This window comes from Danio aesculapii, chromosome 12 (assembly GCF_903798145.1).
Source record: "Danio aesculapii chromosome 12, fDanAes4.1, whole genome shotgun sequence".
Lineage (NCBI taxonomy): Eukaryota > Metazoa > Chordata > Actinopteri > Cypriniformes > Danionidae > Danio > Danio aesculapii.
In genome coordinates, this window is record NC_079446.1 from 16696050 (window position 1) to 16709784 (window position 13735).

The 13735-nt window shown below is 37.0% G+C and overlaps 1 long non-coding RNA gene across 1 annotated transcript; it reads right to left on the reverse strand.

Moving 5' to 3' along the window:
* Positions 1–4423: 4423 nt before the first annotated feature.
* LOC130238985 (uncharacterized) lies at positions 4424–7377 on the reverse strand. The gene is made up of 4 exons (XR_008838664.1): positions 7192–7377; positions 6750–6908; positions 6078–6173; positions 4424–4740 (listed from the first exon to the last, which is right to left on the reverse strand). It is a non-coding gene; the product is annotated as an uncharacterized LOC130238985 (long non-coding RNA).
* Between the last annotated feature and the right edge of the window lie 6358 nt (positions 7378–13735).

Below are 13735 nucleotides of genomic sequence, written 5' to 3' on the forward strand. Positions count from 1 at the left end.
TATTTCAGTGAGTGCTCAGGCCATGCTTCCTGGTGAAGTATTGCCAGTCTACCTGCCTTACCAAGCATTTTTCCAAAAGACTCTTATGACTGCCTGCCTGTGTATGACCCTGCCTGCCTGCTTTGATCAAGTACGTTATCTGTCTTTGCCCTCTTGCTCTATATTGGCCTGCTTATTGTTGCCTTAAACTTTTGCCTGCCTTCTCACCATGTCTTCTGGATTTGCCCCTGTGTATCTTCATCTGTTTTGGACATTATTGTTGCACTGATCCTCTGCCTGAATTACTACTACGTCTTCTGGAATTGGCCCTATGTTTGTTGTTTGGTTTGGACTGCTTACATGTTGCCGACTCTCCGCTTGTTTACCCGTTGATGTCTCTGTCTAATCCCATTAATAAACTTCTGCATATGGATTCTAACACAGCCTCAGACTCCTCATTACACACCTTTTGGAGAACTTAATTGTCTTCATATTTTTATTATCAATCAGTTGCTGAAGACTTAATTTATTGTTATGTCTTCTGACTTTCTTTCATGAATCGAAAGCTATACTTTTGAGGACTTCAGGTGTGGGGGCTTGATCTCGGCATCTGGATTAAAGTTAATTTTTTTGAGGAACTGTTAATGTTATGCTCTTGGAAGCATGTTTTTTTTTTTACTGTTTGCCAATAGCATCACGCTCATCAGCCTGTACACGTCTTCATTGTAATTCATCCTTACTATGGCAAACATCCACTCCCTGAAATGTCACCCATGCTTTAAGAGTACTTTCATCATGTACAATCACTTCAGTACAAAGCAGGCAATCACAGAATCTGCAGTAGACAAGGCAATGAAATATAGGCCTTAGCTCTTTTTTGTACAATTTGTTTTTGACATTAAGCTTCTAAATGCAATACTGCAGTATGGATGGACAAAATGTATTCCTTTTGATAATACATTTGTTCATTGTAAGCCTTGAAATTGTTGTCCAACCTGCCGTTTCCTTAAAGGGCACCTAGGTTAGCCCTTTTTTCAGATTTAATATAAGTGTTTTGTGTCTCCAGAAAGTGTGTGTAAAGTTTCAGCTCAAAACACCCATCAGATTTTTTATTATACCTTTTATTAAATTCCTATTTATACATTTTTTCACTGGGTGGTGGTTTTGGTGTACTACTACTTTAAAGAGCCCATATTATACATGAAATAGGGTCATATTTTGGTTGTAAGGGTCTCCAACAACAGTCTAATATGCATGCAAGGTCAAAAAACACTTTCATGGTCTTATAATCTGCATTTATTTTTACCTAATTATTCCAGCGACTCCCATATGAATCGTTTAGCGATTCATTTGTTCCCAAACCCGTCCTCAGCGCGAAGCTAATCTGCGCTGATTGGACCGATGACAGCCTGCTGCGATTGGTCGATGACACTGACAGGCTTCAGCACGAGAAAGAGTGAAATGCCCAGCAGATAATCAACAATATAAAAGTAGTCACAGTGCATACACGCTTCATAGTCTAACCTGCTCTTTTCACACACACTCACACACACACAGGGCCAGCGCGTCCATAGAGGCGTCGGCGACACCTCCCTCACCACCCGCGTCCACAGTTATATCCGCGAATAATAACCCCCCCCCCCCTCTTCAATTTCAACCGCGACCCAGTCCTCACTTTACTAACGGGTCCCTTTCGTTTTCACTATCGCGTTGAGGGCGGCGCACACACATTACATTCCTCCCCAGAGAACACAACACACACGCCTAGAGCGCCAGTTCAGCTTGCTGGGTGCAATTTAGACACCTCACCTCGAACCTGAGCTGAACTATTTTGAAACTTGACCGTTGCATGTGTGTAGGAACAGCTGACGATCCGTAAACAAAGCGGCACGCGTCGCGTTTTCGACGTGGCTTTACACGCGATATTAGAAAATAAAGAGTTAACCTTATACAGAACACGCGGTTACAAGTAACAAAACACAACTAAATACATAATTTGCAAACTAGAGTAAACGAGGCAATAATTTTAATCGCACGTACTTACACTTGTGAAATGGGTGAAGAAACTGATTCATGATGCACTGATCCATGTTCTGACAGTCTTTACTGATCCTTCCTTTAACAAACTGATGAAGTCTTCTTTGTAAGCATGTAGTTTCCAGAAGCACTCGATCTGCTCAAGGCTGGGCTATATTGCTAAGGTTTCATCATTAATTAGACTGTCAATATCAATCTGCACAGCCTGACTTCATTCGACCGGTCTCTGTGTGTGTGTGTTGCTTTTTTCTGTTAGTGGGCGGGGTCGCAGGTTTCAAATCTCCCGGGTTTGCGCGCGCGACTAATTGTTTCGTGGCCGCGTCATCACGAAACACCTAATGACTCGTTATCAAGACGACTCGTTTGAAGCACTATGAGTCGACTCTTTTATAGATGAATCAACAGTTTTAAACACTGTACACTTACAGATTTAAGCCTTAGCTGGACATTTCACTTCACTTTTCAAGAGCATTTTCAAAAACCCATAATATGGGCTCTTTAAGGCTAGTCCTCCCCGCCCACCGTTTCTACGTGCCTTTCTGCGTGCCTTAATGTCCTCCCTCGACAGCGTCAGACAACAGACAGACTTAAAGGAAGCAGATCTCACGTAGCATTTGTGAGAAATACTACAGTAAGAACTTTTCCAATTAGTATTTATTGTGCAGTTGCATGGCAGGGTCACACAAAGTTCACGCGCGTACACACACACCGCAGTAGACACACACACGGACAGACAGAGTGCCCATTTAGATTTGCACTCTTTTTGCACGCAAATGTGACAGGATACAGGTTAATCTCCACTGCTGTATGAATATCTGTTATGGTAATGTACAAAATAAACCTGATTTAACGTCCTCAAACCGCGTCTTCCTTTATAATTGTTCTGACACGCGGCTGTGGGTGTGTTTGTTTCACCCCAATATGACGGTCTATACACCATACATGCACATATGTCTGTCCAAACAGCTTGAAAAGTAGACTTTTCACCATAGGTGCCCTTTAAGTCTGTCCAATCCTTTCTGTCAATGAAAAAAAGTGTTGGCACAGTATATTTAAAGAAAAGGCTGTCAGCTAAACCAGAAACTTCTGAGGATGAAGTCACTTAAGTCTTGTGTGCCTGCGTGCTAAATAAAAATAGCTTTAGTAGAAAAAATGAATCCAATAAGACATAAAGAAGTTAACAAATATTTTGTACTTTAAAGTTAAATGATTAAATGTAAAGCATGACATTATAATATGACCACATTACGCTGTCATGGACCAGGTTTGATCCTTGTTAAGTCTTTCCCCTCTGTGCCCTGACTATTTTGCCTATTTTTGACGTTGATACAATAAACTCTGTTAACCTGCCTTTTGTTCACACTGTAAAAAAAAAAAAAAAGTTGAATAAACTTAAAATAATAAGGCAACCTATCACACACAGCTTTTTGAGTTAACTCAACAAACAGGGTCTGAAGACCAGTCAACTCAAAATATTTTGTTGAATTCCTTGTTTACTCAACAAGATCTTTTGTTTGCTGAACAAAACTATCATGTTTACTCAACAATATCTTTTGTTTGCTAAAAAAAATTATCATGTTTACTCAACAAGATCTTTTGTTTGCTGAACAAAAATTATCATGTTTACTCAACAAGATCTTTTGTTTGCTGAACAAAAATTATCATGTTTACTCATCAAGATCTTTTGTTTGCTGAACAAAAATTATCATGTTTACCCAACAAGATTTTTTTTGTTTACTGAACAAAATAGGACAAACTGATCCATTATGCATTCACTAATAATTTTTAGGATTCAAATTAAATACACAAGAAAAGTCAGTTCACTTTTTGAATTTTTTTAACTGTGTTAAAAAAACAATACAAACATTTTCTTTCAAAATCAGCATTTGACATAAGCAGTGTTTAGCATTGGGCAAGTTTGTACACAACTAGTACTGAATGTTTCCAGATTTGAAAAGTTTGTACACTGCCTCAACATAAAATAACTGGCAAGCTTACTAAAACCAAGCTATTATTGTGTCCAAACACTCAAACCAGATGAATATAAAATCATCTAATCAGAGTAAACCTTAAAAGCCACTCCATTCAAACAGTCTATAAAGTGTACTGCACTTTTGTCAACAAAGTACACCAAGTCCAAAAACAGACTTCAAAACATTCTCAGTCCAAACAACCTATAAAGCATTTAGTGTTTTTTGGTATATCAAAACTGAGAATACAGTAATATTGCATCTTAAACAGCAAACCTTAGTACAGTATTTTTCATATAACATTTTAACTTTATCACATACCTGTGTATTAAATGAAAAAAAAATTAATCAAATTCAGTAAGCTTATACAGTTACACTCACGACTTTTTGTAACCAATGATTGTTGCAATGCCATTTGCAAAACGGCTTTGTGCATGTTTAAAAATTAGACTTCAGAGACTGAACTCTCGCAGAGCATGTGCCACCAACTTCCATGAAAACATGCTGAATCACTTCAAAAGTATATTTGAGTTCTTTTGGGTATTCCATAGTCAGTGCATACAAGAGACCGAACAAGTAAGCGAAAGCTGCAGGCAGATCTGTAATATCCTGAAGCACTATGGCCTCCTCCAGGATTATAGCAAGCAAGGTTCATCACATAGAGCAGGGATGCAGAAGTGCCAACATCATCTTACACCACAGTGAGGATTCTTGTCCTTACATCTCTGGTGCTGTGGTCTTCAGGGTCCGTGTCCTTATAGGAGATTAAGTAATGGAAGGGGAAATTAATTGATGTGTAATATTAATCACTAATTATTATTGTTATTATTATTATGCAATGAAAAAAGAAACATGTAATACTTTTGTACTTACATACAGTAACACATTATAGCTACACACTATGAATAGTTTATTAAGCAATAGCAAATGGTTAATAGCTTATCTGTAAAGTATTAACCCTACATTAATAGATGTTAGTAAACTGTTTATAAATACAGCTACAAATGCTCTATTCTTGACTTGTAAGCATCTATAATGTACTTAATAATTGTGTTTTTATACTTTGTTAATGATTTATTTTTCATTACCAATTTAAGTATTGCATTATTTACAAACCAGTGGTTTAAGTATAGTTTTTATTTTTTTTATCGCTCAGAATGAGTATTAAAATTATTAATAAACTATTACAATTAACATTTCTATACATGTTATAATTAAGACATATACTAATAGTTACTTTGCATGTTTTGTATGCTTTATTAACTCAACTTCATCCAGTTTTGTGACCTAATCTAAAGTGAGGACTATTTATGCTTTATAATCCCTTATAAATGACAATTAAAGGCTCCGTATTAAATGAACAATACATCTTTGCTATCTTATCTAAACATACTGCAAATTGAAAAAAAACAACAACAATATAATTATTGAACAATATATTGACAACATTTGAATGTTATTTAGCAATGTTTAAACTTTTATTTTACATAAGATTGCAAAGATTAATTTTTTATTTGATAGTTTCATTTGTATATTGTAAATGTTGTTTATTGTCCTGTTTAGAACATAACTGAGCCTTTAATTGTCATTTATAAGGGATTTATAAAGCATAAATAGTCCTCACTTTAGAGTAGGTCACAACTGGATGAAGTTAAGTTAATAAAGCATTTATTAACATAAAAAGTAACTATTATTATATACCTTAATAATAAGATATATAAATGTTAATTTGAATAGTTTATTAATCATTTACTTACGCATTCTGAATGATCTTAAAAACACCAACTATTCTTAAATAACTGGTTTGTAAATAATGCAATACTTAAATTAGTAATGAAAAATGAATCATTTAAGTAAAAATAATACAATGATTAAGCACTTTACACATGTGCTTCTAAGTCAGGATTACAGCATTTGTAGCTGTAGTTATAAACTGCTTACTAACATCTATTCATGTAGAGTTAATGCTTAACAGATAATAAATTAAATATTTGCTAATGCTAAATAAGTTATTTATAGTGTGCAGCTACTATAAAGTGTTACCAAGCAGACTAATGAATGTAGAATAGGGTATGAAAATGGGTAACTTACCAGACACATCTTGAGAAAGCAAGCAGAATTTTCACGCAGAAAAATTGTCAATCCCTCAAGAGCTGCTCTTTCTCAAAGGGTGACAATATCAGTGACCTAAAGGAAAGTCATTAACAAAGGGTGTTTTACAATCTTATAAAGTTTTGTAAATTCAACAAATGGATTACAATTGTTTTGTAAGTAAAAATGTACTTTGAGCATAGTATTTTATTCATTCTGTTGAAAAACCTTGTGGCTTTATTTTGTGTAAAACACAAAATAAGAATTTAAAAAAGAATTTTGTGGTTTCCATACAATGGTATTTGATAATGGTTGCATTATCAAATATTGAAAATAAAATTCCATAAACATAAAGTTTCATGTGACAATTACTTTGAGTTAAAAACAACATAAATTTTCTATGTTCCTCTTTGAATGTATTCATTTGAAATGGTAACTCAAAACAAGTGAAACATCTATTACTTAACTTACTTCCATCACACTGTCAAAACACAACTTGACACAATTTGAATGAATGCAAAAGGGCTTGACAATTAAATTGTTGCAATTACGTTTTATTGGACTGTTTTACCTGACCATGAAATTCATGCTTTTGTGTTTGACAGGACAAAATATGTTGCACATGTTAAAAACATCACACAGGTGTATAAGTAAAAAAATCTTAATGAGTACCTGCTCATTCATCTTGTCCAAAAGTGTCTTCATCTCTGGACCCAATGAATCTTTTCTTTTTCTGTAGAGTTTCAGGAGAGGTGCTGTATATTTATCAAGTGACTCCATGAACTGTCTCAGGAGATCTACTTTACAGATCCGAGAAAACTCCATGCAAATCTACAGTATACAAAAAACATACATAATATTTACACACACAATATATATATATATATATATATATATATATATATATATATATATATATATATATATATATATATATATATATATATATATAGCAATGTAAATATTCAGAAAAATCTTGAATACAGAAGTATTCTGAATTACCTATAATAATAATAATAATAATAATAATAATAATAACAATGTTGTTTGTTATTTTTAGCACTATCATCACTACCTTAAATGAAACCAAAGCAATTGCAATATAGTGACTTACCTCTTCCTTTAAAAAAAGTCCAGGCCACCTTTCTCTAATTTCTTCCACTAGTGGCTGAATCTCAACAACTTCTTTTTGACAAAGAGAAAAGGTTTTTTGCATCTCATAGTGAATGACTGGTCAAATTTCACTGATGATAGCAAGTCTCACCTCCTCAAGGGAATCTTGCATTGCATTATGTCAATAGAGTCCTTTTGATCAAAAAAGAAAGAAAAAAGATATTTTCAGCCATTTTACATATTTACTGTAAATTAAAGCTAGTTGACTGTTAAAGAAAGTTGGTCTGAATATGCTGGGCATTTAGTCGAGCTACCTGATGAACAAGCAAATCAAATAATGTCCATTACATGAAAAATCACACGATTTTCACATAAATGACAAAGTTAAAGCACGTCACCGTTTGTTCCACTGGCAAGCCTCTCTGGTTCGAAGGAAAAAAAGGTTATGATGTGCATTCAATTCAATTCAATTCACCTTTATTTGTATAGCGCTTATACAATGTAGATTGTGTCAAAGCAGCTTCACATAAAAGGTCACAGTAAATAGGAACAGTGTAGTTCAGTTTGTAGTGTTTAAGTTCAGTTCAGTTGAGCTCAGTTCAGTGTGGTTTAACAATCACTACTGAGAGTCCAAATACTGAAGAGCAAATCCAACGATGCGCAGCTCTACAGATCCTGAACCATGCAAGCCAGTGGCGACAGCGGAGAGGGAAAAAAAACTTCACTAAAGGCGGAAGTGAAGAAAAAAAACCTTGAGAGAAACCAGGCTCAGTTGGGCATGACCATTTTAATTTCTCCGCTGGCCAAACGTCTTGTGCAGAGCTGCAGTCTCAGTGGCGGAGGCTGGAAGCTGGCCTCAGCGAAGACTCGTCTGTCTCTGGAGCGTCACAGGAAACAGTCTCATGTTCTCCACTCTTCCATGACCATCGCAGTAGTTGCTCAGGATTCGGCCAGGTCCAGGATATGGAAACCTTGGGATCATCTCGTCGTTGGTCTTGGATCGAATCAGTGACTCTGCATAGTCTGAGGGCCTCGGGAAGAGTATCCCCAGGTGGAAATGGAGAATAAAGAAAATAATTAGCGTAGCTGATGTTCACAGTGTATATCAGCAAGATGCATAACCTGTGTGGAAGCCCCCTAAGTGGTGCACTAAGTGTATGCTTTACTGAACAGATAGGTCTTTAATCTAGTTTTGAATTGGGAGAGTGTGTCTGAGCCTCGGACGTTATCAGGAAGGCTATTCCAGAGTTTAGGAGCTATAAATGAGAAGGCTCGACCTCCTTTACTCGACTTTGCTATTCTAGGTACTACCAGAAGCCCTGAGTTTTGAGACCTTAAAGAGCGAGTTGGATTGTAGCGAGACAGAAGATTGGTTAGATAAACAGGAGCTAAATTATTTAAAGCTTTATATGTAAGAAGCAATATTTTAAAATCAATACGAAACTTAACAGGCAGCCAGTGTAAGGAGGATAAAATTGGGGTGATGTGATCAAATTTTCTAGACCTGGTTAGAACTCTGGCAGCTGCATTTTGTACTAATTGAAGTTTGTTAATAGAGGATGCTGGGCAGCCAGCAAACAGAGCATTACAGTAGTCCAGCCTAGAAGTCATAAAAGCATGGACTAGCTTTTCTGCATCTGAGATGGATAGCATACTTCGTAACTTAGCTATATTTCTCAGATGAAAGAAAGCAGTTTTTGTGACATGGGAAATATGATTTTTAAAAGTTAAATTGCTGTCTAATATGACACCCAGATCTTTTATAGTAGAACTAACGCTAACTTTGTATCCCTCTAATTGTAGGTCGAGTTGTGAGATCTGCTGTGTACAGGATTTAGGCCCAATAAGTAATAATTCTGTTTTGTCTGAGTTTAAGAGAAGATAATTGTTGGTCATCCAGTCTTTAACATCTTTAATACACTCAGTTAGCTTGGACAGATTAGACGTCTCGTCAGGTTTAGTTGAAATATATAATTGAGTATCATCTGCATAGCAGTGAAAGCTGATCCCATGTCTTCTAATAATGTCTCCCAGGGGTAGCATGTATATTGTAAACAGTAAAGGGCCTAAAACTGATCCTTGAGGCACCCCGTATTTTACTGGGCTGATTTGTGAAGGCTGTCCATTAATATTCACAAACTGGTAACGGTCAGATAAGTATGACTTAAACCATTGTAGGGCCTGTCCCTGGACACCTGTAGACTTTAAGCGATTAAATAAGGATACCATGGTCAATGGTGTCAAATGCCGCACTAAGATCGAGTAGAACTAATAGCGAGATGCACCCTTGGTCAGCAGCTAAGAGTAAATCGTTGGTTATTTTCACTAATGCAGTTTCTGTACTGTGATGAGCTCTGAAACCTGACTGAAACACTTCAAAAACATTGTTGGTCTGCAGAAAGGAGCATAATTGAGCAGAAACAACTTTTTCTAGTATTTTAGATATAAATGGAAGGTTTGAAATAGGCCTATAATTAGCTAAGTTGCTGGGTTCCAGTTGTGGTTTCTTAATAATAGGTTTAATAACAGCTAACTTGTAAGGATTTGGAACATGGCCTAAAGATAAAGAAGAGTTGATAATGTTAAGAAGAGGTTCTCCTATAACAGGTAGCAATTCTTTCAGTAACTTTGTCGGAATTGGGTCCAATATACACGTAGCTGATTTAGAGCTATTTATAATTTTGTCTAGCTCTTCCTGTTCTATGATTTTAAAGCACTGTAGGTTATTTAGATTCAGAGGCGTGTTTACTGGATCTGAAGTATAAGGCGGTGCAGAAAGTTTAAAATCTCCTATTTTCTGTCTAAAGCCTTCTATTTTATCACTGAAAAAATTCATGAAGTCATTACTACTAATTTGCGGTGGAACATTTTGTTCCAAAGATGACCGAATATTTGTTAATTTAGCGATGGTGTTAAATAAGAATCTAGGATTGTTATGATTATTTTCTATCAGTTTGCGGAGGTGCTCAGCCCTGGCAGATTTTAAAGCCCTCCTATAGCTGGACATACTGTCTTTGTATGCAATTCTAAAGACTTCTAAATTAGTTTTTTTTCCATTTACGTTCCAGGGCACGGGTTGCTGTTTTGAGAGCGCGGGTATGACTATTATACCACGGTGTAGTTTTATTCTCTCTAGCCTTTTTTAGTTTGATGGGTGCCACAGTATTTAAAGTGCTAGTAAAGATGGCATCCATACTGCTGGTTACTACATCAAGGTCATTTGCGTTTGCGGGTGCATTTCGAAGTAGAGAAAGATCAGGTAAGTTATTTATAAATTCATCTTTAGTGGATGGAACAATAGTTCTACTAGGGCGATATATCGGAGCGGATCTGCTAATTTCAGGTAAACACAGCTTATATAGTAAGAGGTAGTGGTCTGTAATATCATCACTTTGTGGTATAATGTCTACATCAATGACCTCAATTCCATAAGACAGAATTAGATCTAGTGTATGCTTTAGGCGATGAGTTGGACCAATAACATTTTGCTTTATTCCTAGTGAGACCAGCAAGTCCGTAAACGTGAGCCCTAATGTGTCGTTAGCGTCATCTATGTGGATGTTAAAGTCTCCTACAATTAGTATTTCATCAGTTTTAACTAGTAAGTCAGAGATAAAATCAGAAAACTCTTTTAGAAAATTGACATAGGGTCCTGGAGGTCTATATATGGTGATTAGAGCGAGAGATAACATAGGTTTTTGCATAGTGTTTGGAAGGACAACATTAAGCGCTAGTACTTCAAAGGAGCTAAACATAAGTCCGTTTCTCTGATTAACATTAAGAATATCACTAAAGATTGACGCGACTCCACCACCACGACCAGTTTGACGAGCCTCATGCTTATATAAGAATCCTGAAGGAGTTGCCTCATTTAAACTAATATAGTCATTTTGTTTCAGCCAGGTTTCAGTGAGACAGAGTGCATTAAGTTTGTTATCTGTTATTATTTCATTTATGATAAGTGCTTTAGGTGCTAGTGACCTGATGTTTAGGAGACCAAGCTTCATGAAATTTGTATTTTCACTTTTTAGTGTTTTTTCTGGTTTAATTCTTAATAGATTATTTCTGGAGCACACAGTACGTTTGTTTCTTGATCTAATAATACGAGGAACAGACACAGTCTCTATGGGGTTAGCTAGGTATGCATTACTGTTATTTATGTGGGACGAATAGGAGTCTGTGTGGCTAAATTGTGAATTTTGTGAATTTTTACTTACTAGTCAGATAGAGCGAAGTGTTCTGGAGATGTTGTCCGACAGGAGTTCAGCTCCAGCTCGACTGGGGTGCAGCCCGTCAGCGCGGAAAAGCCTAGGACGCTCCCAGAAAAGATTCCAGTTATTGGCAAAGAGCAATTTCTGTTCTTCACACCATGTTAATAGCCATTCATTCAGAGCAAAAAGTCTACTGAACCTTTCATTTCCTCGGCGGTAGGTAGGAAGCGGTCCAGAAACGATGATCTGCGTGGCGGGCGAGGTGCGTCGAACCATCTCGATCAGGCTCCTGAAGTCCTTCTTCAGGATCTCCGTCTGCCGGAGCCCGGTGTCGTTCGTCCCCACGTGGAGGACGACGGCACCGAGGCTCTCGGCAGCGCTCAGGATAGTAGGTATCTGTGCAGAAATATTCTTAACTCGGGCACCAGGGAAGCAGAAAGTGCGTACTTTGTTACCTTTGGAGGAAGTGGAGCGGACGTGGCGCACGATTGAGTCGCCAATGATGGCAACATCGCGACCCGTCTCGCGGAGAGGGGCGAAGCGGTTCTCCTTGGGGATCTCGAACACCGGAGGAGGAGACGTTCTGCCCCGGGACCTGGTAAGCACCTTACGCGGTTGCACCCAGGGGCCGTGGTAGCCGGGAGTCGGCGTGAACGACGCCTTGGTGCACCGCATAATTTATCAGTGCACATTTGGCAAAGATCTTACCTTGATAGCAGCTTCAACTCTTTTGTCTGAACTGCAATGAGGAGGCTGCTTGCAAATACAATTGTGAAATATAGCTGCAAGCAGCAGTTATCGGACCAAGAACGATAAATAAAAGACTGATACGCTGAGAATGAATTACCGCTGCAGACAGAACAAACACCAGGACAAGAGTGCATGTAACAAGCACGCACAGACCTTGCACGCCCACATCAAGTGGAAATGCATTTTTACACTTTAAAAACAATGTCTATAAAAGGTAATGTTTTGAGCATTTAGGTGTGGTAACAGTTTCGAGAGAGGCTTACAGTTTAGTTTAGCTTAGCAGTGCTATCCAATTAGCCAATTTTGTATGAAATGGTCTGCACAAATAATGGCATGTTTTAAAACATATTTTCCTTGTGCGTTTACAATGACAACAAGAATGCATGAAATTTCTATAAAGTAAAAGACATTATAATTTGGCATATGATTTTTAGGAACTTTGGATTATAAATAAATTTTAATAGCATCCTGAAAACAAATATTTCCGCTTAAGCAGGTATTAAGTAGCACAATTATTTTCAGCTTATTAGAGGGATTTCTGAAGGATCATGTGACATCATGTGACAAAGACTGATGTTATAATGTAAAAAATACAGCTTTGATTTCCAAGAATAATGAATAGAGAAAACTGTTAGCGTTACTATTGGGTGTGCCCTCACACTGCACATGTCATGTGTTACCTGCATTCCATATTTGGACATATGCAAATAAATGCATTCCGGTTCAGCAGAAAACCGAGGAGAGAAGTGTGTTATTTTACCTCCGTATAATCTAAGATTATTTACCGGTTATCATACACGAAATGGCTGCGCCAACAGGTTATGGGACCAGGAGAGATGTGAGTAACTGATGGAATAGGTTATGTTTCGACGGAGATGAGAAAAATTATGAACTTTGGGAAACAAAGTTTTAGGACACATGCGCTTGCTAGGATTGAAAGAGACGGTGCTATCAGAGGCCTCCGCACGTGCTGCTGATGATGATGAAGGAGCTGATAAAAATGAAGAAGCATATGTAGAGTTAATCCAGTACCTGGATAACAAAAGTTTATCTCTTGTCTTGAGAGATGCCGTGGATGACGGTAGGAAAGCTCTGCGGATTTTACGGGCCTACTACTCTGGCAAAGGGAAGCTGCGAATCATTTCTCTGTATACCGAGTTAACTTCTCTGCAAAAGAAACCAAGTGAGAGTGTCACAGATTATATTATAAGAGCGGAAACTGCAATTACAGCACTAAGAAATGCAGAGGAAACCCTTAGTGATGGACTTCTAATTGCGATGATCTTGAAAGGCTTGCCGGACTCAATTAAAGCGTTTGCAATACATATCACACAGAGTGATATAGAAATAACGTTTGCTTTGTAATATTTTGTTTTATTTACCATTTTTATAAGATTTTTAACAAACACAGTACAATACAAATAATAATACAAAAATAATAATAAATAGAATACAAAATAATTGACATTAGCCCCATCCCACCCCCTCAAAAAAAATAAAAAGAAAAAAAGGAAAAAAAAAAAAAAAAGAAAAAAAAAAACAACAACAACAAAGGGAGGAATCGTCTCAGTTATCAAATATATA